This window comes from Danio rerio, chromosome 14, assembly GCF_049306965.1.
Source record: "Danio rerio strain Tuebingen ecotype United States chromosome 14, GRCz12tu, whole genome shotgun sequence".
Taxonomy (NCBI): domain Eukaryota; kingdom Metazoa; phylum Chordata; class Actinopteri; order Cypriniformes; family Danionidae; genus Danio; species Danio rerio.
In genome coordinates this window covers 57,219,405-57,230,000 of record NC_133189.1, presented here as the reverse complement: position 1 = coordinate 57,230,000, position 10,596 = coordinate 57,219,405, and the positions used below count along the sequence as shown (strand labels likewise).

General features: G+C 29.9%; 1 long non-coding RNA gene across 3 annotated transcripts in view; it reads left to right on the top strand.

Moving 5' to 3' along the window:
* LOC141377620 (uncharacterized) overlaps positions 1 to 10,596 on the top strand; it is a 173,823-nt gene that overhangs the window by 64,931 nt on the left and 98,296 nt on the right. The gene's annotated exons all lie outside the window — the stretch shown is intronic.

Genomic DNA, 10,596 nt, shown 5'->3' with positions numbered 1-10,596 from the left:
AAATGGAATGGAAATGAATGGAATGGAATGGAAATGAATGGAATGGAATTAAAATATAATGGAATGGAATTAAAATGGAATGGAATAGAAATGAATGGAATTGAATGAAATTAAAATGGAATGGAATGGAAATGAATAGAATGAAATAGAATGGAATTGAATGAAATAAGTTTAAATGGATAGAGTGTATCAAATGAAATAAATAATAAATGAATGACATGGAACTGAATGGAATGCAATGGAAACTAATGAAATGGAAATTAATAGAATTCAGAGAAATTAATGAATTAAATGAATCAAAATGAATGGAATGAACTAATTTTAAATGGATAGTATTGTTGAATTTAAATGGGAATGAGTGAATGAATGTATAAAATAGAAATGAATGGAAATTATGTAATGTAATATAAATGAAATGGCAATGAATGAAATGGGAATGAATGGAAAGAATGAAAATTATATAAATTGATAGAATGAAATAATTTGAAATGGATAAATTAATGGATTTAAATAGGAATGAATGAATTAATGAATGAATGAGACTGAAATGATTACTAATGACTTATTGGAATAGAAATTAATTAAAAGAATTGAAATGAATTAATGGAATGAAATGCAAATGAATGGAAATGTGAAATGAAATGAAATGAATGGAAATGGAAGGAATTAAATGACAAGCTGTCCCTAATGAGCCTCCGCTCTCCTTGATGTGGACTGATGGAAGGAAGCCATTCTCCCCGAAGCCCTTTGAAAGACTAATTGAATAGTAAAGCATTGCCTGCAGCGTTCTGTTGTCAGCTCATTTGGCTCCTCGTTCATCTCAATCCGTCATACCATTTTGTTTTCTCTCTTTTTTTGACGAAATGCTCAAGTAACAGCCGTCTGAATGTGACTCTAATCTAGGCTTCTGCCGGTGTCACATTTACTTGTTGCGATTAAGCTTTTATCCTTTATCCTATTTATTATCATGATATTGACCCTAGCTGCAAAGAAGAAACAAACTCACAACGCATATAAAAAATAGTCTATTCATTTTTTGAATATACAAAGTCTATTAAATCGTCAAGCATTTGCCGCTGTGATGAACAACAACTAATACAACAATCTGAATATTATTAAAAGCCACTCCTGCAGTTTCAATAATGATAAAATTATTCACAGAATTTTAAAGTGAACACAATATTTATATTTATGTATAATCATTATTACAATATATATTTAATTATTGAATATTAACATAAGTCTACTCTAATCTGATGATGCTGATATACAGTGTACATAAATAAGTACACCCCTTACAAATCTTTCTAAAAATATTTTCTACAATATTATATAGGTGTGCATATACATTAGCTTAGGCAGTGCTGAAGCCATATCTGAAGCTTATCTAAGAAAATGACTTACAATAATGCTCCAAAAATTAAAAAGAAAATAAAAAAACGTCAAATTTTCTCGAGATTTTGTAGTTTGTAATTTCGTTTTAATTGAAATGTATTTTGCTTCTATTTCTAAAGAGATTTGGTGACTGAACTCTTATTTCAATGAATATATCAGTTTAATACATCTGTTTTGGCTATATTCAATAAGAAATGGATAACAATTTGCACAGCATCACAAATTAATGAGGCCAAAGCTATTCATGGCAACTTTTAGCCACCTATATAAACTATATGAAGGAACGATTGTATAATATTATCTTAGTGTTTGTATAATAATAATAATAATTATAACATTAATAATGATAGTTATTATTATTATTTTTAAATTATTATTATTATTATTATAATTATTATTACAATTATTACTATTGGTATTATTATTATTATTATTATTGGTATTTATTAATTAATATTGTTGTTTTTTATTTATTTATAATATATTTTAAATAATAATAATAATAATAATAATAATAATAAAAATTATTATTATTATTATTATTATTATTATTATTATTATTATTATTATTATTATTATTATTATTTATTAATAGTATTAATATTAATTTCAAATTATTATTATTGTTATTATTATTATTATTATTATTATTGTTAATTAATTAATTAATTTTATTCATTTATTTGTGTAATTATTATGATAAAATGATGATGATGATGATAATAATAATAATAATAATAATAATAATAATAATAATAATAATAATTATTATTATTATTATTATTATAATTACACTTATTATTATTATTATTATTATTAGTATTATTATTATTTGTTTTTATGATTTATGATTATTATGATGATTATTATTAGTATTTATTTTAGTTATTATTATTATTATTATTATTATTATTATTATTATTATTATTATTATCATCTATTTTAGTTATTATTATTTTGTTATTTATTTATTTTAATGATTATTATTATTTTTATAATTATAATTATTATTATTATTATAGTTACTATTGTTTAGTAATATTTTTTAACAATACTGTTGTTGTTGTTGTTGTTATTTGTTTTTATTTAATTATTTACCATTATTATTATCATTAATAACATTATTCTTTTATTTATTTAATGTGTTATTAATTTTATTAATATTTTATTTATTTGTGTAATTATTATTATAATAAAAAAATAACTATTGTAATTTTTTTTAATTATTTATTAATATTATTATTATTTATATATTTATTTTAATAATGATTATTATTTTACTATTTATTTATTTAAATAATTTATTTTAATTGTTGTTATTATAATTACTGTTGTTTATAATATATCATTACTATTATTTTGTTTATTTATATTATGATAAAATAATAATAATAATAATAATAATAATAATAGTAGTAATAATAATAATAATAATAATAATAATAATAATAATAATTAATCATTAATAATTATTAATAATAATACTAATAAACTTGTATTATTATTATTAATGTTGTTGTTGTTGTTGTTATTATTAATTACTTTATTTTTTGTTTTCCCCCTTTCTCCTTCTGACTCAAGTTAACAACATGTCTGTTGCTCTTTTCTCTTTGCACATGTCCCAAGATGTAATTTTCTCAGAAACAACCAAAAAGTTGAAACCTAAGTAAATGCATACAAATAATGTGGTGAATTCATTTATGTTGAGCAGCACAGAAACACAGAATCATCCTCCACCGACCCAAACACAGCTCTATTTAACCGATGCTAATCAATGAGCTAGCCGCGTGTCCCGCTAGCGGTTCCAGATCTCCTCTTTACTTTGACATCACTCAAGTGGAGCAAATGGATTCCCTGAAAAGATAACGAAGTCTTATCTCGCCGGCGCACTAATAAAAATGATGGATAACGCGGGCCGGAAACAATTGAATTTCATGTACGTCTCAGTCATTCAGACGCGCCGCGAGAGCAGACAGGTTTCATTCTGACACACTTCGGAAATAATCAAATTGTGATTATATTTGAGGGTGTTTCTTCAGCTGTGTGTGGTTTTATGTAGCGTTATATTGCATCTGGAGGATTTTATCGGTTTTCATTTTGTTGAGTGAAGGTTGCTGTAATGCTGCTGTATTGTTTTATTCTCGTATCGATTATAACTTTGACTTTTAAATAGATTTTTTAATCATTTTATAGTTATTGTATGATGAGGTGTGAACTTTGAAACCATATTTTATTCTTTAAAGTTAATACTTATTACGGGCGCTGAGCTGCCTCACAGCAAGAAGGTCGCTAGTTTGAGCCCCGGCTGGGTCAGTTGGTGTTTCTGTGTGGAGTTTGCATGTTCTCGTGTTGGCGTGAGTTTCCTCCGGGTGCTCCGGTTTCCCCCACAGTCCAAACACATGTGCTATAGGGGACTTGAATAAGCTAAAACTAGACGTTTTGTGTGTGTTTGTGTGTGTTTGTGTGTGTGGGTGTTTCTCAGTGGTGGGTTGCAGCTTGAAGGACATCAATGGTGTAAAACATTTGCTGGATAAGTTGGCGGTTCATTCTGCTTTGGCGACCCCTGATTAATAAAGGGACTAAGCGTAAAATGAATTCATAATTTCTTACATATAGACACACACACACACACACACAAACACACACACACACACACACACATCAAAAATTCTGTATTGTAAACCACTGATGACACTTATTTTTTCATAAAATTACTAATTAGGTATTGTGTTTTATCTAGATGTTTTTTTGACAACATAATAGATAGAAAATTATGTACATATGTTCCCAACACACACACACACACACACACACACACACACACACTGCACATATACATATTCTGCATGTTTGGTTGTGGATGTGTACATATGTTCCCAACACTCATGCACTGTACATGCACATATTCTGTGTCAGAAACCTATATGTACACACACACACGCACACACGCAGAGATTGTATATATATGAATGTGTGTGTATGTTGGATATATATATATATATATATATATATATATATATATATATATATATATATATATATATATATATATATATATATATACACACAGTTGAAGTCAGAATTATTAGCCCCCTTTGAATTTTTTCTTCTTTTTTAAATATGTCCCAAATGATGTTTAACAGAGCAAGGAAATTTTCACAGTATGTCTGATAATATTTTTTTCTTCTGGAGGAAGTCTTATTTGTTTTATTTCGGCTAGAATAAAAGCAGTTTTTAATTTTTTAAACATTTTAGGGACAAAATTATTAGCCTCTTTAAGCTATTTTTTTATCGATAATCTACAGAACAAACCACCATTATACAATAACTTGCCTATTTACCCTAACCTGCCTAGTTACCCTAATTACCCTAGTGAAGCCTTTAAATGTCACTTTAAGCTGTATAGAAGTGTCTTGAAGAATATCTAGTAAAATATTATTTATTGTCATCATGGCAAAGAGAAAATAAATCAGTTATTAGAGATGAGTTATTAAAACTATTATGATTAGAAATGTGTTGAAAAAAATATTTCCCCAGAAATTGGGGAAAAAATAAACAAGCGGTCTAATAATTCAAAGGGGCTAATAATTCTGAATTCAACTGTGTGTGTGTGTGTGTGTGTGTGTGTGTGTGTGTGTGTGTGTGTGTGTGTGTGTGTGTGTGTATATATATATATATATATATACAGTGCTCAGCATAATTGAGTACACCCCAAATTAAAAACATTTTCAGTGAATATAGGTCATTTATTTTGGTGCATTTAAACAAAACAGATTTATTAAACTGATAGATTTAATAAAACAATGTTTTATTCACCGAACATCTTAAAAAAAAAAAAAAAAAGGTATTACATTTTAATGCATGTGAAATATTGGAAATTAAATAACACACTACAAAATTTCAACAACATTTCATGCATTTTCTTTGCTTCTCGTGTATTTTGCTCTTTAAAAAAAATCGTATTTTTCTCTATCATAAACATTACAGTGTTTCCTCTAGGATTGTTTCCCGCTGTGGCGGAGGGGTCTCCTCCTCTTTTTACACAGATCTACCAACTACCTGTGGTGTTAATATTTCAGTGACAAACGTCGTGAGCGCATGCTAATCTCTGTGCTTGTGCGCTGATTTCCTCTGCTCGTGCACAAAACTTCTTGCACGCCCCTCAAATATGAGCCGCTTCAAGAGCTCGCAGATCTTCATGTGCACTTTCAAACACTGCTGGGTGCGATTCAGTGCGTTTATGTAACGAGTCTCCAGCAGTTATTATATTTGCTCGGAATATTTATAAATGTCTTCAATAGACCTACAGAGTGGCATTAATGCATCCTGAAGTAAAGTGAAACGGCGATACGTTGTGTTTGCTGACCTCACGCATCACACACCTGTCAGTCAGTCAGTCAGTCAGTCAGTCAGTCAGTCAGTCAGTCAGCACGTCACCTTAAAGGGTTAAACAAATGACGCACATCATTACTACGGTTGCAGAAAAGTTCACGCTGTTATAATTCCCTTACCCTTTAATACGTTTTGGTGTGATTATCACCTGCTATATACAAAATAAAATGTTCTGAATGAGAAGCTGTAATGTAGCTGTGGCAGGATGAATTTTGGTGTGGCGCCCGCCATGGAAGAATGAATGAAAGAATGAAAGCGTTCTTGCAGTACTCCCGGAGTTCATCAAGACTCTTTATGTTTATCTTCAACGCCTCCTATACAATAATGTTCATGTCTGGTGACTGGGCTGGCCAATCCTGCAGCAGCTTGACCTTCTTTGCTTTCAGGATCTTTGATGTGGAGGCTGAAGTATGAGAAGGAGCCTCAGGCTGTTGATGTTGCAGATCTCTCGCACGCCCCCATACTGAATAGAACCCCAAACCATGATGTTTCCTTCACCAAACTTGACTGATTTCTGTGAGAATCTTGGCTCCATGCGGATTCCTGTAGGTTTTCTGCAGTATTGGTGATGGTTGAGATGCAGATCAACAGATGATTCAGCAGAAAAATCCACCTTCTGGCACTTTTATTATAAATATACAGATAAAATTATAGACACCATATGTGTATGTGCAGTGTGTGCATGTTGGGAACAGATATATGTATAAGGACACACAAGTATATTTAATAGCATTAGTGTTGACTTGTTATTAATCCAGCTTCTTAGTCTTCATAAAGTGACGTATAAAGATTATTTTGATGTATCTGTAATACAGCTGTGTGTGTGTGTGTGTGTGTGTGTGTGATGTAGAGCGTGCAGTGCAGCGTTTCTGTTATGAAAAGCAGTTGTTTGACCTTTGAATAATAATCTTGACATTCCTGACATCCTCATTACTGTAATGCATTGCCAAAGGCAGTAATGTGGTGTCTTTAAGCGCTGTTCTGGCTGCCCGTGTGTGTAATTAACCCTGCATCCTCATCAGGATTCATATGCTGCGTTTCTCGGGGCGGCGGGCACCTATTTTTCTTCAGGGGCTCCAGTGGATCACTTCATGCCCTTGGCAAGAGAAGAGCAAAAGGGGAATAATGTTCCTGCTGTGAGTGTCTGTCTGATGCTCGGTTTAACATGCAGGAGAGATGCGCAAATAATGACCAATGCTGGATTTATTTTTCAATAAACTAATCTTAATCAGGGCTTTGACTGAACTTGACAGCAGTGATCAGCATTAATGGAAACATACTTGGGAACACTGATTTAATAAAATATTGCAGTTTATCAAGCAATTTATTTATAATTATTTAATTAATATTGATCAATATTATTATTATGACTATTCTTAATATTATTATTATTATTATCATTATTATTATTATTAATATGACTTTTTCTTCTTCTTCTTCTTCTTAATATTATTATTATTATTACTATCATTATTATTATTCATTCATTCATTCATTCAATTTCTTTTCAGCTTAGTCCCTTTATTAATCTTGCGTCACCACAGTGGAATGAACCGACAAGTTATCCAGCACATTTTTTTACGCAACAGATGCCCTTCGAGTCACAACCCATCTTTGGGAAAATTAATGATATTATGACTATTATTCATATGACTATTATGACTTCTTATTGATGTTGTTATTATTATTACTATTATTATTACTATTATTATTATTATTATAATAATAATAATTATTATTAAAATTATGACTTATTGTTATGAGTATTATTATTATTATTACTTTGACATATTATTATTATTATTATTATTATTATTATTATTATTATTATTGACTATTATGACAATATTATTATTATTATTATTATTATTATTAATATTATTATTAATATTATTATTAATATTAATATTATTGACTATTATTATTGTTGTTGTTGTTGTTGTTGTTGTTGTTATTTTGACTTATTATTATTATTTTTATTATTATTATTATTGACTTATTGTTGTTTTTGTTGTTATTATTGTTGTTGTTGTGATGATTATTATTGTTGTTGTTTTTGTTGTTATTATGACTATTATTATAATAATATTTTTTATTAATATTATTATTATTAATATTATTATTCAAGTTATGACTTGTTGTTATGACAATTATTATTATTATTATTATTATTATTATTATTATTATTATTAGGAATTATTATTATTATTGTTGTTATTATTATTATTATTGTAATGGACTATTATTATGACATATATTATTATTATTATTATTATTATTATTATTATTATTATTAATATTGACTATTATTATTATTGTTGTTCTTGTTATTATGACTATTATTATTATTATTATTATTATTATTATTGTTGTTGTTGTGATTTATTATTGTTGTTGTTTTTGTTGTTATTTTTATGACTATTATTATAATAATAATAATTATTATTATTCAAATTATGACTTGTTATTATGACAATTATTATTATTATTACTATGACTTCTTGTTATTATAATTATTATTATTATTATTATTTATTATTTTTTTCTCCAACACATTTTTTGTTCATCAGTAGATGTCAAGTAGTTTTGTAAGATCTAGTCTCTTAAATCAACCATCTCACGTTAAATAAATTTCACTCAAATAAAAATAAATAAATGGAGAAACACCCTGTGGTGCTAATATGAAATGCACAAAATTTCAGAAGAGTAATAATTACTGTAAAATCCCAAGCAAGAGCAGATTTGATGAGATCTGCAGGCCGGCGTCTGTCATGATCTTCTCTTCTGCTCCAGAAGCACAATAAACAGGCAGAAATGAAGAGCGTTATTAATTCTTGATGTATATGATCCTGACGACTCTCTGTTGGACGGGAGCCGTGTTTGATGTGGGATTTAGCGGCTCTGAATTCAAGCTCAGAAATGGAAATGTTGTGTGGATTTGCAGTGAGAGACAGATTGAGTTTATCTGAGGCGCAGTGGAGTTTGACTGCTGTTCTCTGGCCTGTGCTGATTTCCTTATCAACTCTAATTAAATAAACAAGATCTGCTTTTCCAGGCCGTTCGCTGGAAGGTTAAACTAATGTATTCAGCTTCCTTTTGTGCCAGAAGAGGCGGATAAAAAATGGAAAATTCTAAAAGAGAAATTGATTGTTTTTAGGAAGGGGATGCAGATGCTTTAGGCCATCAAAATGCATCCCATTATTATTATTTTGTCATGTAATATTACTACTGGATGCCTAATCATTTTGCCTTCAACTGCTTATGTACAAATCAATGCAACATCAAACGGTGATCTCCACTTTTGTTTTGCAGATGAATAAAAATAAAGTCAACTAATCCCTTTTTAAAGTGTTATCAGACTTTTACAGAATAAAGCAAATATTAATTATAGTTATTTATTTATTATTATTATCATTAAGTTGCTGTAGGTCATCTGCCTAAATGCTAACTGGTTAGCATGATATCTTTCAAACACAGTCCCTCCCCTGCCATCCAAAGCCACGCCTCCTGAAATCACTGGAATGCAAACATTAAAGATGGCAGAGACCCACTAGATCAGAGGTTCTCAACCTTTTTTCATCAAGTGCCACATCAGAAAAAAATTCTCTCCAAGGACCACCAAAATAAGCAGTATTGAAATACAATAGCGTAGTAGGCCCAATAAAGCAGCTACAACTCTGCACAGTAAAAAAAAAAAAAAAAAAAAAAACATGGCAGATTACCTTAGAAATATAGGCTATATGTCATATATGGCAAATTATATACATTTTTTTGATAAATATTTAAATGTTTGTAGCATGTACATAACATATTTCAGTCCTCCGCGTACCACTAGAAGGAAGCCTGCGTAACCACTGCACTAGATCATGTCGTTCACCAGTTAGAAAACGTTACAGTACTTTATAATACTACAATTCCCAAGGCAAAACTGTATTTTATCTAGCACGTTTCAGTTGTGTAGCAAGTTAACTTGTCATAATGAGCAATTCATGCATGAAAGGATCGCAGGTCTCACTCTTTCACACGCTTTGTCCTAAAGTGACTACTGTATGCTTAGTGTTTGGTTGGCGGCGTGCAGGAATTACACTTATTAATTAGCAATACTTGCATGCTATTTCAGACTGAATATTCAGAGTATTATTATTATAGACTATTATTATTATTGTTGTTTTTGTTATTATTATTATTATTATAATACATTTATTATTAATATTTTACATTTATTATTATTATTATTATTATTATTATTATTATACATTTAGTATACATTTTCCCCCTTTTAAATATCGATCATTTGATGCGCTTTGCTCCACTCTCTGTATTATGCTGCCTGATCTGTCTGGTTTTCAACTAGGTCCACTAAATGACGTCATGCGGGCAGCTACTTTCACTTTCACTGCTGCAGGCCCTCACCTCTACTCGTGTTCAAACCAAAAGATCAGCGCGGTTTTTTCTCATGGCAGGCTTTTACATCCTTTATACATGTTGAGATCGAGTTTATCGGCTTGATGAGGGAATGTCTTGACAATCCACACAGACGTGACTCAGACTAATGCAACAAGTAAAATCCTACATGACTTCACGCTTTAACAGACAGTCAAGCAGGTCGCACACCAGAAGTGCCGCGACACGGCGCGCACACGACAGTTTAAACTATCACACACCAAACGCGCACATTCACATGATATTTAACATGAAACTAATCAGATGGCCTCTGTGGCGTGGCTGAAATATGAACTGCGTCCTGAATCGTGGCTGGGCGGCGTCGGTGTGTGTATAGAAACCTGTTTCGAATTCTAAAATCTATGG